Source organism: Pinus tabuliformis, chromosome 7, assembly GCF_031772625.1.
Source record: "Pinus tabuliformis cultivar Carrire ecotype Pingquan chromosome 7, CPIR1, whole genome shotgun sequence".
NCBI classification, from domain to species: Eukaryota; Viridiplantae; Streptophyta; class Pinopsida; order Pinales; family Pinaceae; genus Pinus; species Pinus tabuliformis.
In genome coordinates this window covers 1611434726-1611450302 of record NC_142293.1, presented here as the reverse complement: position 1 = coordinate 1611450302, position 15577 = coordinate 1611434726, and the positions used below count along the sequence as shown (strand labels likewise).

Sequence of the window (15577 nt, the reverse complement as noted above, 5' to 3'; positions counted from 1 at the left end):
AAGCTGCTGCCCGCCTGCGCCAATTCAATGCATTGCGTGGAGTGTTTGACTTTTCCGCTGACCGCCGAGGATGGAAGCGTTAATGCTCTTAATGATGTTCGTAGTTTTTTGGTGGAGGGCTTTAACTTTGGTTATGGGCCTATGTCCCATATGGTATACGTTTCATGTTTTTTTACGGCACGTAAAGTTTTTTTTTGTGTATTAGTTGCATGTTTTGTATTAAAAGTTATATATGTATATGAGCCACGGGAAATGTGCTCTAAGTTTTTTTAAGTGTTGACTTTTATTATTATGCATCGCACACGGGAAGAAAAGAGTGTGGGTGTTCGCAGCAGCGAAATAGAACAAGAGTTGTATGCACAGCAGTGCGAAAAAAAAATCACAAGGAATAGATTGTAATGCTTTTGTGAGATATTGTAAAACAGAGTGGTTTTACAGCAGCGTAAAAAGAATGATGGCGCAGTAAAAGAAAAACAGTGTGTAAAATGAGAAGAACCAGGTGATGTAATTTCTGGAATAGCAAAAACCATGTGTGGTTTTGCACAAGCAATGCATAAAGAAAATGGTGGAGCGTTTTTTTTTAAGTCTGTGTAAATTTTGTTTTACAGCAGCCTGTAAGAGGAGTTTTACATCAGTAAATGTAAATGGGGTTTTACAGCAGTAAACCCAGCATAGTGAAATCTCAGGTGGAGAGAAAAGACAGAGTTTTTATTTTTGATGGGTGAAAGTAATTTTGGTAAATCCCTCTGAGTGAAAGAGGATGAATGTGTATCAGTGTTTTTTGTTTTAATGAATTGAAATAATTTTATGGCTGTGTAATACTCTGTTCTGAGTTATTTTTTTAAAAAGAGGTTCTGTGCAAAAGATCCTGGAACAGTGGAAACAGAGCATTGGCTCTGTGGTATTTGCTTGAATTGGTTTTGGTATTTTCTCCCATTGAAAAATATCCAACAAAAATCCTTCAATTTATTTTCCTGTACACAAACGTATTTTTCAACATTCTATGGATTTTGTTTTCTATTATTATAGAATAGTTTTCATGTCTCACATATGAAAGCTGCCTTACCGAGGAATATCTTGATGAAGTGAGAATCACTTGCATCCCGGGAATGCCCCCCTGCGGCTGAGGGACCTCCCCAACTTCCTCAGACGTTTCGGATCCGGGTGTTCAACATAGTATAATTCAAGGCCAAGGTACATTATCAGCAGCTGCATTGATAGTTAACACAATCGAAGAACTGGAAGGCCCGGTCTTAGAGGCACTCAGACTTAACTTCCGGGTATATCCCATCGGTCCTCTACTGCTCTCTCAGTCATTCCATTGTAAAGATAAGCATGGATCCTCGGATGAATTGAGTACGTGGAAAGAAGAAAATAGCTGTCTCACATGGTTGGATTCTCGGAATTCATGCTCTGTCATGTACGTTTGTTTGGGAAGCATTACAGTTTTGTCTAGTCAACAACTCCTTGAATTTGCACGGGAATTGGCTTCCAGCAACCAACACTTTCTGTGGGTTGTCCGACAAGATATAGTTCATGGCGAATCTGCCATATTGCCCAAGGAATTCATTGAAGAAACAAAGGATAGAGGTTTGTTGGTTGGGTGGGTACCTCAGATAAAGGTACTGTCCCACCCTTCTGTGGGAGGGTTTCTGACTCACAGCGGGTGGAACTCCACGTTGGAAAGCATAAGCGCGGGAGTGCCAATGATATGCTGGCCCTTCTATGCCGAGCAACAGACAAATACGAAATTTGTTTGTGAAGAGTGGAGCATAGGACTGCACTTGAAACAGACCGTGAAAAGGGAAGAAGTGGCAGCGCTGGTGAGGAATTTGATAGAAGGAGAGGAAGGAATCAAAATGAGGAGAAGGATCTTCTAACAGCAACTTAGACAAGTTACTACACCAAATTATTCCTCAAAAGAATGCATCACATGGCAATCAAATGGTCGAAGCAGACATTTAAAGAACTCATCTGCAGCTACAATTTGTAATGTTTCAGCACCACCTGACGTAGATTTTTACTTCATATATGAGGCAGCATCGTGATCTTCCACTCTCGTTTCAAGCTCGAACACAGACGAGCTAAAACAAGGAGCAACTGCGTAGCGGTAGTCCCTGCCGGGGTTTTTGCAAAGATAATCCTTTGTTTCTGTTTGAATGTAACTTTTAACAGTCAAGTCTATCTTTCATATTTAATCCAAAAGATACTACTGATTGTGAGGTTCATTCTCCCATCTGAGCTGTTACCTGCAATATTAGCGTTTCAACGTTGTCTCATGTGTCACTGGAATTTAATACATCTGTCCACAAGCCATCATTAATATATTTCAAAGTAATGTGCTACAACACTTACATGTGTGAAAACAAGTAAATATTAAGTTTGTAAATCAATTCTATTTATTATTATTTTTAAATAAAGATATGACGTTGTTTTAATAGAAACGTTAAATGTAATGGTGTACGTTTCCCTGGAGTTCTAAAAAGAATTGCTGACACTGGTACCAGCTCGTCTAGCTCAGTTAATAGAGCGCGAGGCTCTTAACCACGGTGGAATTACCTTGTTTTTTCATTTTATGACCGGAGGCTCATCAATGTTACATTTTTAATTTGAAAAATAACCTTTTAAATTTTAGCTTTGCTGACACTGGTACCAGCTCGTCTAGCTCAGTTAATAGAGCGCGAGGCTCTTAACCACGGTGGAATTACCTTGTTTTTTCATTTTATGACCGGAGGCTCATCAATGTTACATTTTTAATTTGAAAAATAACCTTTTAAATTTTAGCGATTCAACGAGCTGTGGGACCGGTTTCATCCGTGGGCAATCGAGATTGAGAATCAATAAATTCTGCAGATGTATTCTATTGTGAGCCCCAGCTATTTCTACATGAATCATGCCACCCTCTCCGAAAGCTATTGCATGTAGTACACTTGCCTATCTATTAGGAAACGCTCCAGGTAAATCCAGATGTCCTTGAATAACCAACGCTTGGTGCTTATCCTATGAGCACTCTGCCTCCTATGCATTTTCTTATGGGTTTTCATCCGGGTGGGGTGGTTATGAGACTCAGTCAAAAACATCAGTATCTGGCGATGAATATATTTATGAATCTAGCATTAAAAATGAACTTACCAGCATGATCCAAGAATTAGACAAGGTATTCTCTATTTTTGAATCTAGCGTTAACTATGAAACTAGTAATTTCGACTAACCTGGCATTATATTTGTAAATTGTATTGCAAGGGTTAAACAATGGAGTGGTGATTTACCCTGAAGTAAGATGGCGTTCCACTGGTATTAAGAAACTGGTGAATTAGACTTTCAGAATGAGGCACTGCACTTCATAATTTATTGGGTATTCCCCTGGAAAACGACTGCTGTGTTCTACTGTCTGAAACTTAAAATGGTTTGGTAATTCTTTTGTCATTAACACAGCCTTATAACCTTAAAGTTGGTTTTAAGATTGCTTAGGAACCACAGGGGCTACATTGAGTTTGGTGAACAATGCTTTGAGGGTTCTCGTTTCTCTCTGTGTTGCAGAGTCCTTTCACCTGAAGCATCGGCAGCTACAGGGGTATGGCCATAACATCAGTCAATTTGATCCTTTGTACTTTACCTCTAGTTTCTTGTACTTTAGCTGCTCTTTCGACAATAGTTTTGCTTATTGTATGCTAATTTGTTGGGCGCATGTGACTTCCTTCCATTTGCTAAACAACTCTCAAACATTAGCTTTGGAAAATGGTAAGTAGGCCAACATAAATGTTGGCTATTTTTTTTTCAGAAAACACTCAAAATTGTGATAAGCATAGATATAGCAAGTTCACGATATTATTTGTTTTGTTGTCTTGGATTTGGGACTTGATCGCCGAAACAATAACAATACAATGCCTAATAGATAACTTATCTCGAGGCATGCACAATTTACAGTAATGGGTTTTTAATGGGTTTCTAATTCTATCAACATTTTAATTTTATCATTTACATATGCTTGTATCAAACCTCCATCTAACTAACAGAAATTTAAAATCATAAAATGGGGATAATTAATAAAAATTCAAAATCACAGGGACTTCTTCTTGGGCAGAACATTCTTAACATTCTTTGCAATAACAGAACTTATGAAAGGTCGAGCGAGAACTTATGAAAGGTCGAGCGAGAAATCGATGGCAGCCTTAACAGTCGAGCCGATGGTCAGGTAGGTTTTTATCCCTCTCCTTTTAGTCTTGTCGATTCTTTCAGATTGATGCTTTTGCTTCTTTGGTTCAGATGGGTGGGTATGAGCAACATACCTGAAACCTCTACCATTTCTCGCAAGTAATGCGAGACGACATGACATCTAGCGCATCTCCAACCCTATTACACATGACGGCAAGAGCAACTCTTATGAGACATGATAGTAAGCATAGCTCCAAATTCAAAATGAAGAGAAATTACCAGCAATGTCTGCTGTCACAATTCTAATGTAGGTAATGTCTCTGTCAGAACGAATTTTTCTGTCAGACATGACATTAAGTGCAGGTCCAAATTTAAAAAGAAAGAAAACACAGGTAATTTCTTCGTTACAAATCTACGTTCGATAATGTCTTTGTTACAATTCTATGTTTATGGAGTTGTATGTTTATGGAAGAGCGAATTATATCATATGTACATCACATTCTAACATATATAAACCCATCGAGATGAGGTCCAGAAGCCCGAGAGACCACCCAGTAGTATTTAAATAACAAGAACCAACTAAGAAACTTCTCATATTGCAGCATCATTTGCATTGTCTACTACTCCCTGAGAAACTATTACCAGTAACGCCATACATGCCAGGACATGCTGATACCCTCTCGGAAGGTTGTCGATTGTTTAAAGTTCTGCCACGACAACTTTCACAATATTCATCTATCAACAGGCAGGGTATCTAATATTTTTAGGAATGTTAGCTGGGCATGAATGACCATTCAATCAATTATTTAACATCCATGTATTAGCTGACTGCCATTGTCAAATGGAAAATTTGCAAAAAGTGCTGAAAATAACATAGCATGCAGCAAGTAAGCCCGCCAGCAAGAACCACCTCGCTTGCTAGTAGCTTATATGCCAGTGCTGCAATAAGCATAAAAGACAGAGGTCAAAGCATCAGAATAGGTAAACAAGCAGAAACTACCTCCACCCTCCTTGGCTGAAACTCAAGCTTCGCCCTTGACGCCTGAAATTGAAATTCTCTGTTCCTGAAACTAGCTCGAAACAGCAAGAACCACCTCGCTTGCTAGTAGCTTATATGCCAGTGCCGCAATAAGCATAAAAGACAGAGGTCAAAGCATCAGAACAGGTAAACAAGCAGAAATTACCTCCACCCTCCTTGGTTGAAACTCAAGTTTCGCCCTTGACGCCTGAAACTGAAATTATCTGCTCCTGAAACTAGCTCGAAACTGAAACATCTGGAACAATCTCTGGCAGTTTTCGAAAATATAGTAATTTGACAAAGGTAAGCCTATCCAACAACAGTCTCACCGGAAACCTTCCTCTGCAGATGGTAAAGACTAATTTCATATTGTGTTTGGTGGCAAGAAGTTGAGAGGCGGTGGTAGCCAGCTACCTGAGAGGTGGCAAACGGTGGTAGCCAACTGCCTGAGAGGTGAGAGGTGGCAGTTATATAGTAAACTTTGCATGGTGAGAGGTGGCAGTTATATAGTAAACTTTGCATAAAACCCCAATAGTTATAGTAAACTTTGCATACACTGCTAGTTGTCACCACAATTTTTTAGACTTTGGATAAAATATAACTTGTCACCACATTTCTACATTGGTATAAGCGAAGCTTGCAATAAGAGGTCCTTTCTTGCCCAGCCAAAAACCTTCGTTAAAATTTTGATAGATGGAAATTGTCATTCTAAACATGGTCAACGAATTCGTTAAAATTTTGATAGATGGAAATTGTCATTCTAAACATGGTCAACGAATGAATTAATGAGGGGTCAACGATCTATCGATCGCTATTGTCCTGCTAAACATGGTCAACGAATTCGTTAAAATTTTGATAGATGGAAATTGTCATTCTAAACATGGTCAACGAATGAATTAATGAGGGGTCAACGATCTATCGATCGCTATTGTCCTGCTGAAGGCAGGGACTAATAAGGATACTTCCGTTCCATGTATGAGTTTAAGTCGCCCTCAAATGAATACTTATGGACTTATTCCTTGGCAAACTGTGTGGCATTGTGGTCAAACGGCTGCTACGGTTGCTCTATATATATATGATCATGGTATACACATTTTAAGCTTTTCGTTGTTTTTTGTTTTTAATAACGAGGTTAAATCTGCAATACATAAAAATACAGAGAGTAGTTAACATACATGGAAACCAATTATCTGATAGCTGGATAGGAAGATCATTTATAAAACGATAATAACTTTTTATTATGTTTTAATGTATAATAAAATGATAATAAAATTAAGAGTTTTTTTTTTTATTATATAAAAGTTATTTTTCCATTTTTTATTCATGAGATCAACTATTCAAAACCAACCAATATATATAGATTTATCTTAACCATACAAATTAGAAGGAATGAGAGTGATGATATTAACCATAAAAATTATAAGGAAGGGGAGTGATGATATTTTTAAAGTATAAATTTTTTTTTAGAGTAAAAAACTTACAACCTTTTATATATATATATATATGTTACTAACCTTCAAATATGCTATTTTTTATAGATACTCAAATAATTTATTTAAATGTTTTGGAGTATTTTTTTAAAATATAAGAGACACATTTTGTGCACAAAAGGTGAAAAATAAGTTTTTTTTAGTTATTTTATTTCCAAATATTGTATTTAAGATTGAGAATGATAGTTAAATATTTTTATCACATCTCTTGCACACTATACATATTTATTTATTTTTATTTTTTTAATATGATAGATATTACTTTTTTCTTTATTTACACACACACAATTTACACACAGGCACACACACATTTTGAAAAGACATGCCAACTCAATATTGAATATAAAAAATTACATATCACACTCATAATAAGCTGCACAATATTTACTTAATTTATTATAACACTCTATTTTATTATTTCTATATATATAGTTAAAAAACTTACTTTTATAATTTTATAACTGTGTGAAAAAACATTATAGATCAAATGGTATTCTTATTTATAACTACCAATTTGGTATAACTTTAATAGTCAAACGATATATTTATTTTAAGTCATAACCATTTGAAATATAAAGATCCAATTACTTGTCGAAAGTAGCAGGTATATAGTGATCGATGTTGCTCTCCCTAGCATTATTTTCAATCAAAACGATAATTTTAATGTAAAGTTTTCTATTCATATTTTATAAATGTTTTTATCAATCTATTAAATATTGGCAAGTGTTTTCGCTGGCCAACCATATCCATTGAAGCCTTTGGAGCCTTATTGCAGAGAAAAACTCATTTTTTCACATAAAGGTAGGATAAAGTTAAAACATAATCAAAGATGAAGTTGACTAGTGCTAGCCTGCGTTAGCATTAGTTCATAATATTTTCTTCTAAATTAATTTGCATGGAAAAACTTTTTATCAAAATTTGCCTCACGACCTTTCTAGGCAATTGTGTCACCCCGTTACCATTCAAGTGTCACTTCTTGCTGCAATGTGTGAGCGATTTGTTGCCATCACCTCTCAGCGTTTGGTGACCTGTCACAAAACATAAAATTATCGTCCCGATCGTTATTTATGTGCTTCTACTTAACCAATTCACAAAGGTTAATTTGGCGGAGGTTGAGATTTGGCTTGATTGTCCATTAACAGAGAGCAGGTGGAAAGAGTAACACTTGGTTTCAATCTGAAAAAAAATTTAACTTTGAATTTGCAAGTGCTGCAAGCCCTGGAGTGGGCACGAATGATGGAATTGAATCAGCAAACAAGGAAAAGGTAAACAAGTGGGCAATTGAATCAACAAACAAGGAAAAGGTAAACAAGTGGGCAGTAGGGCACATGAAAGCAGGGAAGCCTCATTGTTTTACCTGGTAATGTTCTGATTCCTTTTTCCATGTCACAACATATCCTTCACAGTTTTTCCAGTCCTCATTTTTCCCAATCTTAACCTTTTGGTGGTTTTTATGGAATATTTATTTTTATATCTGTGCAAGATAATTATATTTTTACATGCTTGTTTTATAGCTTCACATTGGATTTTCTATTTTTGCTGTTGTGGGTGATCCAGTTGTGTCCAAAGGGAATTCATTTCTGGAAAGTCATTGGCATAAGTATTTTAATGCTTTTGTATTCAAAATGAGGTGGTTTTGTTGGTCTTAAAACTATGAAGAAAGCCCAACCCAGAGTTTCTGCTACTACTATACTATCACAACAGAGTTTCTGCTAACTACTATACTATCATAGTTACCACAGGAAAATCAGTTATAACTGGAAGTTGGAAGTCCGTGGAGATACAACTCTTAATTACTCTCTCAATGAAGTGACAAAGTAATATATAAAGAAATATGTTCTACCCTCCACTGTTATATGGATCTTGCAATCCGTTGGAGAATATTATATATCTTCCAAAACATTTTAGCACCCTTCTTATGTTTTGGGTATCAACAAAAAAATTAATGTGTACCATTAACAACTTCAGAGAAACTCAACATTCAATAATAGTAATAATTCTAAGGTTTGATCTTCAATAAATCTCAGGGTAAGATGGATCCATGGATTATCAGGTCAATGTGATTGAGAACTTACATGAACACCAAATTTTACTGTGATCCAATACAGTATTGGTAAAACTCCATATATCCTCTTATGATCCTCTGCAAATGATTTCATGTCAAATAGATCCAAGAAAAGCATTGCTGTATTTCGTGTCAAGATCATTGGTGTCACCATTTCAGTACAGGTATGCATGCATACCATCAATATCATCAGTGACAATGGCTTCAAGTTGTTTGATTAAAAGATGACAATGGATTCAAGTTGTTTGATTAAAAGATGGTTGCAGGATTTTTGATTGCTTCAATGGCTTCAGTTGTTTGATTAAAATATGGTTGCAGGATTGTTTGATTACTTTAGCTTTCTTAAATTGGTTGGCCTTTGTTTGACTAAACAAGTACTCAACCTACCAATTCCACCATTCATTGATATCTAGTTGAAGACCGAGAAGGCAAGATTGGGGTTTAAGGTGAGGATGCCCTAGCAAATCAGTGCCTACGAGGAAATAAAAAAACTAAAACAAAAATTAGATAAGATCAACTAGCTATTTGATTGACACCCCAACCTCCCATACAATTATTATCATCTAACAAACCAGACCAGACTTGGGACAACAAAGTTTTCAAGAGGAGAATAGGAAACACATAAAATGCTAACAAAAATAAAATTTATTTCCAGACAGATTGGCTTGACGATTACCATACTTGGCTTATAGTATGGCAGTAATTGAAATGACATGGAACATATTTTTTAATAGATGGTATCATTGGATATTGTTGGCAGTAAAAAGAGGTTGTCTATTCAAGTGGTTGTCTCTTCAGGACTATAGAATTGTACACTATGCACAGGGTAGCCATTCAGACAATGACCCATGCCCAAAAATTACCAACCAAGCATTGAAAAAGCTGCTCAGAAACTTAAAAAAAATGCAGCCACATAGGAATAACTTGTATGAAATGCCAGCAAGCACAATGACCCATGCCTGAAAATTACCAACCAAGCATTAAAACAGCTGCTCAGAAACTTAAAAGAAAAAAGCAACCACACAGGAATAACTTGTATGAAATGCTAGCAAGCACCAATTCTTTCTCTGATGGGTTATGATTGCCCTTCACCTATATAATATAGAAAAAACAACACCTCCAAATTGGCATACTGTAGGAGATAAAATGAAAATGCTGCAAATATTTTGAAAGAATCTTTCAACGCAATACATTATTAATCTTGAAAGAATCTTTCAACGCAATACATTATTAATCTTGATACATACTACATGATTGGTTTGAACATTATCCCAAGTTATCCCAAGTGTTTGTAGACACGTAGCAACGAATAACAAGAAGCATAGTTTTGTAACAATATTAATGTTCATGGCATCGACATTTTATCCATACACCCAAAATCGCATCTCATATTTGGTAGGTATTCCACTGCATTGCAGTCTTGTTTGAGATGAAAGTTGAAGAGTTGAAATCTGAGACTAAAAGTAAGGGAAGCTAAGTGTAGAGTAAGATGAAATATTTCAAATAAATAATTTCGAAAAAAATTGGAAATGCATACAATTAAATTATTCAACAAGATTTTCTAAATTTGACTACAATTAGTAATGTTTAGCGTTTATATTTATATTTGGACGCATATTTATAATAAGTGTTAAAATTTTTCTTTTAATTCGATAAATGTAAAAATAATACATAACGTATAATTTTGTTTATATTAATATTAAAATATTTGTAAATGGATCTTAGAATGAAAAGGTGTTTATTCATGGATTCGGTTTAAAATATTAATACTAAGATTTAATATATTTTTTTGGGATTATAATTATGGTTAATCGTGGTCTAATGTCACATTGTGACAAATATTTCGTCAATATGAAAATAAATGATGGTTAATCATCATCAACCATGGTTGAACATCACACTGTGACAGAGATTGTCTCAATATAAAAATCAATGATGATCAACCATGGTCAACCATGTTTGTTTTATGGTCTATAATATTTATCTTAGAGTTTATATACCTTAGCCTTACAATATTATTCCCTTGGGCTAAATATTATTTCTTTGAGTTTTTAGTAGTAAACCCTTGCGTTTATTAGTGCCTCGGGTTTATAATATCAATCCCTTGGGTTTATTAGTCTAAGCATTCATATTCCCAAGGTATAATATTAATGATAGGGATTATAATAATAATACTAGATTTAATATAAATCCATTGGGTTTATAATATAAATTTCTGGGGTTTATAATATTAATAGTCTTCTTACATTTATAATAATAATCCCAATGTTTTATAATATTATTCTCTTGGGTTTTTAATGTTAATTTCTTTGGTTTATTACTATTCCCTTGTATTTTTAATATTTATTTTTGGTTTTATTAATTCTTTGGTTTATTGATCCTTAGAGTTTATAATATTAAATCCTTTGGGTTTATAATATTAAATCTTTTGGGTTTATTCCCTGGGTTTATTAATTCCTTGGTTTATTCATCCTTTGGGTTAGTTCCTTGGGTTTATTAATTCCTTTGTTTATTCATCCTTTGGGTTTATGATATTAATTCTATTGGTTTCTTAATTCCTTAGGTTTATAATATTAATCTCATTGGTTTTTTAATTATTTGGGTTTATAATATTAATCTCATTAGTTTCTTAATTTTGTGGGTTTATAATATTAATAATACCTTGGGTTTATGATTCTTTGACTTTATAATCTTATAGATTTTTATAATGACCTTAGATTTTGTAACACCCCTGGTGAAAATTCAATGTAATAAAAGTTAAAAACAATAACCATGATTGATGGGACACTTATTCCATGTTGAATGTTGGGCAAGACATCTTAGGGGGTGTTCATTTGATTATTTATGGCTAAGGAAATTGACAAAGGCAATGAGTAAGGCTTTGGAAAGGAAAAATTGCATTGTTGACACCTAATCAGAGGGATTGGGTGTAAAACTGTAATTAATGTAAATAAATAATAGAGAAGATAGAGAGTCATCGGGAGATGAACCGAATAGTCACTCCCTCTTGTATATAATAATGAACAACCTGAATGAATAAAATAAGTTTTGATTTGAGGAGTTACCTCCTGGTCCGACATGGTATCAGAGTAGGCGCCATTTTTTGGTTTCCTCTTTTAATTTGTAACTCATATTTTGTTTTGCCTTTGTTTTTCATCTTTTGTAGGCTCACATCTCTATCAAAACCCTGTGAAATCTCACTCACTATTGTTGCGACGAATGGTGCATTGAAGCCGAAGGTGCTGTAGTAACTTGGATTTCCTCCCTTTGGCCGGATCGTACCCTTCATTAACCCTTTCGTATCTGAAGCTCCGCATACATTTTCTTATTCACCACATATCCTTTTTCATATAAACTACCAATGGTGATGACGTAACCCGCCCAGACACAATTCCAGAGGTCTAACTTTATTGGGTTCATTCTCGACTGTAGATCTCAAATCCCAAGATCCGACGGTCCACAACAATTTCGGGTCGACTACATACATGAAAGTTAACCACCTAAAATGTGTGCTTTTTTCTCTCTCCTCGGGTTCATTCTCCACCGTAGATCCCATCTCCCAAGATCTGACAGTCTATAGCGATTTCGCGTGGCCTACATGCATGAGAGTTACCCGCCCAATATGAGTGGTTTTTTCTCTTCCCTATTTGCTACATGTCAACTGCTTAGTGGAATTGGGCGCTCCCCTCTCAATAGCACTTACTGTTTTTTATGTGCCCGAAATCCTGCTTATTGCTTTAAAACCACCCTCCATCTTGGTTAACGACCAGACTTCTTCGCTTCCGATAACTGTTGATCTTCTACAATCGATGGCCCTCCTCCGTATTTCTCCACCACTCATCTCCACCGCTCATCTCCACTGATTCATCTATGCCGCTCATCTCTATAGTAAAATAACTACAACTACAGTCAAACTCTAGTATACGGGTGAAAGAAAATAATACCAGGATTATATTAAGTTGAACGCTGTCGATATAACGCTATTGGTATAACAATTTTATGAGTAAAATTTTGTAGCAGCAATATTTTTCTCCACTATACACAGATTTTACAATGCATTCAATTATATCTATTGTGGGAGTAGTTCTCAATGGAAAGGAGAATTATCCTGAATGGTCATGGAAAATCCAACACACTCTCATTTTTAATGAGCTATGGAAAGGAGTGTGTGTTGGAGAAGGAGATGAAGCGCCAGTCCAGCCTACCTCAGACAAGGAGCTCGCCAATTAGGAAAATAAGAATAGCAAAGCCTATACATTTATTGCAGCATCAGTAAGTGAAGAGGTGATTCGATATATTTCACCATTTTCAAATGCTTTCGAAGCCTTACAAAAGCTTAAAGAACTCTATCACTCACACTCTGCACTTGAAGTTGTTCAACTCATGATTAAACTCTTCACCCTTGAATTACAAAATAATTATCGTCTTTCTCTTGCATCCGAAGTAAAATCTATAATGCATGACATCAAAGTCACTCAGGTTGAATTGGATATTCCTTTGATCGCTTTTCTCAAGGCACCTTATCCTAATTACTCCAATTATCTTGATTCATTGCAAGCAAATGGAAATCTCAAAGATATTACCATTGACTCCCTTGTAAAAAAAATTTGTTGAAAGAGAGAGCTTTTGGAAAGAAGACAGCCCCTAAATCTTCTGAAGAGGCTATGTGCCTTGCTCATAAAGAAAATAATATTTCCCAAGATTCTTACAGAGGAAGAGGTGGTTGAAGAGGAAAAGGAAGATATTTCAGAGGCAGGGGGGCAGACACTCTCAAGGAGAAAAGTCAGATTTTCACTGCATGTACTGTAAAGGAAATGGATCACATGATGCCTCGACATGCAAGTTACCTTGGGACAAAATTGAGTAGCAAAGAAACCAACCCAAAGGTAAAACTAATGACACAGACAAAGCTAAAGCACCTGAATCCGCTCATTATGTTGTGGCACAATGTAATATTGGAGTAAATGAAGACTTATTTAATGCTTCACTTGCTTCTTGGAAAAATGATTGGTTGCTTGATTCAAGAGCAACTTGCCACATGACTCATAGAAAAGATTTTTTTGAGGAATTTACTGACCATGTTGATGGAGCAGTGTACTTTGCAGAACAATCAAAACTCAAGCCATCAGGGCTTGGCTCAATTAGGCTTAAATTGTCTGGTCTTCTAGACTTTCTTCTGCATCATGTTCTATATCTCCCATAGCTGAGGATAAACTTGTTGTCCTTGGTCCACATCCGCCAACAAGGTCACTCCATTCATATGTTTGATGGCAAGGTTGAGGTGAGAAAAGCATCTGACCACTCACTTGTCATGACAGGGATAGAAGAAGAAAGACTTCTCAAGCTGCAGGGTACCTCTGCTCGTGCACAACATTTCGCATACAATTCTCATTATGAAGAAGGTACACTTCCATCAGGTTTATTATGGCATGCTAGATTTGGACATTTGAACTATGACAACCTCCACTTGTTGAAGAGAAATGGTGTTACTGGTTTGCCTACAATTCCTAGAAAGCTTAAGCAATGTGATGCTTGCATTCTAGGAAAGCATAGCAAACAGTCCTTTCCTGATTCACACTCCAGAGCACATAGAAAACTTGAATTCATTCATTCAGATTTATGTGGCCCAATGCCTGTTCCTTCTACAAATGGAAATAAATATATGATGACATTTATTGATGACTACACCAGAATGTGTTGGGTTTATTTATTAAGGAACAAATCTGATGCTTTTCAAACATTCAAGAACTTTCATACATGGATTGAAAATGATGCACAATCTCATATTGGCTCTATCCGCACTGATAATGGAAAAGAATACACTTCAAATGAATTTGAAAACTATATTCACCAGCATGGGATCAAACATCAAACAACTGTACCTTATAATCCCCAACAGAACGGTGTAGTTGAAAGAATGAATAGGACAATCTTAAATATGGTATGCTCCATGCTATTCTTCAAAAATGTAAAAATGATGTTTTGGGCTGATGCAGTTCTATGTGTTGTATATATAAAGAATAGATGTCCATATAATGTTATTAGAAACAAGACTCCTTACGAAATGTGGTATGGGCACATTCCTTCGGTAAAGCATCTCTGGGTCTTTGGTTCCACCCGTTATGCCTTGATACCTAAGGTACATAGAAACAAACTTGGTGCAAGAAGTCGTAAGTGTGTCTTCCTGGGGTATTCAAACACCTCCAAAATATACCATCTCTGTGATGAAGTCAACAAAAAGTTTGTTGTATCTAGAGATGTAATCTTTCTTGAATCATCCAAAACTGACATTGTTGTTGAAAGGAAACTTGATCGCTTGGATAGATTCACAAATACAAAATCATTTTAAGAATTTGATAATCATATTCCACATCTTGAAGGGGGATTCCTATACTATATCAACCTGTGGAATCTTCTTCTCAAGCACTCTCTCCCCTGCATGAAACTCCAACAACGGATGATACTTTGAGTGATGTGATTGACAGAATTGGGAGACTCAATCTTGATTCAGTCCCAACTTAATAAATGGAGCAACCTGGACCATCTGAGAAAGGTCCCCCAAAGTGGCTGACAAAGACACTTGAAAGTGTTCATCCAGATGAGGTTGGAAATATAGGAACTAGAAATTCAAACTGGAAAAATGGAGGTAATGTAGATGACTCTAATTCACCTGTTGATATGGATGTTTCTTATGATTGTGAATTCAATTTGTCTACAGATTTTGAACCAACTTCCTTCAAAGAAGCTACTTCTGATGATGAATGGAAAGAAGCAGTGCAAAAGGAGTATGATGCCCTGATAAAGAATGGTACTTAGAAGCTGGTTGATCCTCCATTGGGAACTAAACCA

General features: G+C 35.7%; 1 pseudogene; it reads left to right on the top strand.

Annotated features, from left to right (window-relative positions):
* The first annotated feature begins 291 nt into the window (after nt 1–291).
* Nucleotides 292–7932, top strand: LOC149254358 (7-deoxyloganetin glucosyltransferase pseudogene; annotated as a pseudogene).
* Nucleotides 7933–15577: the final 7645 nt, after the last annotated feature.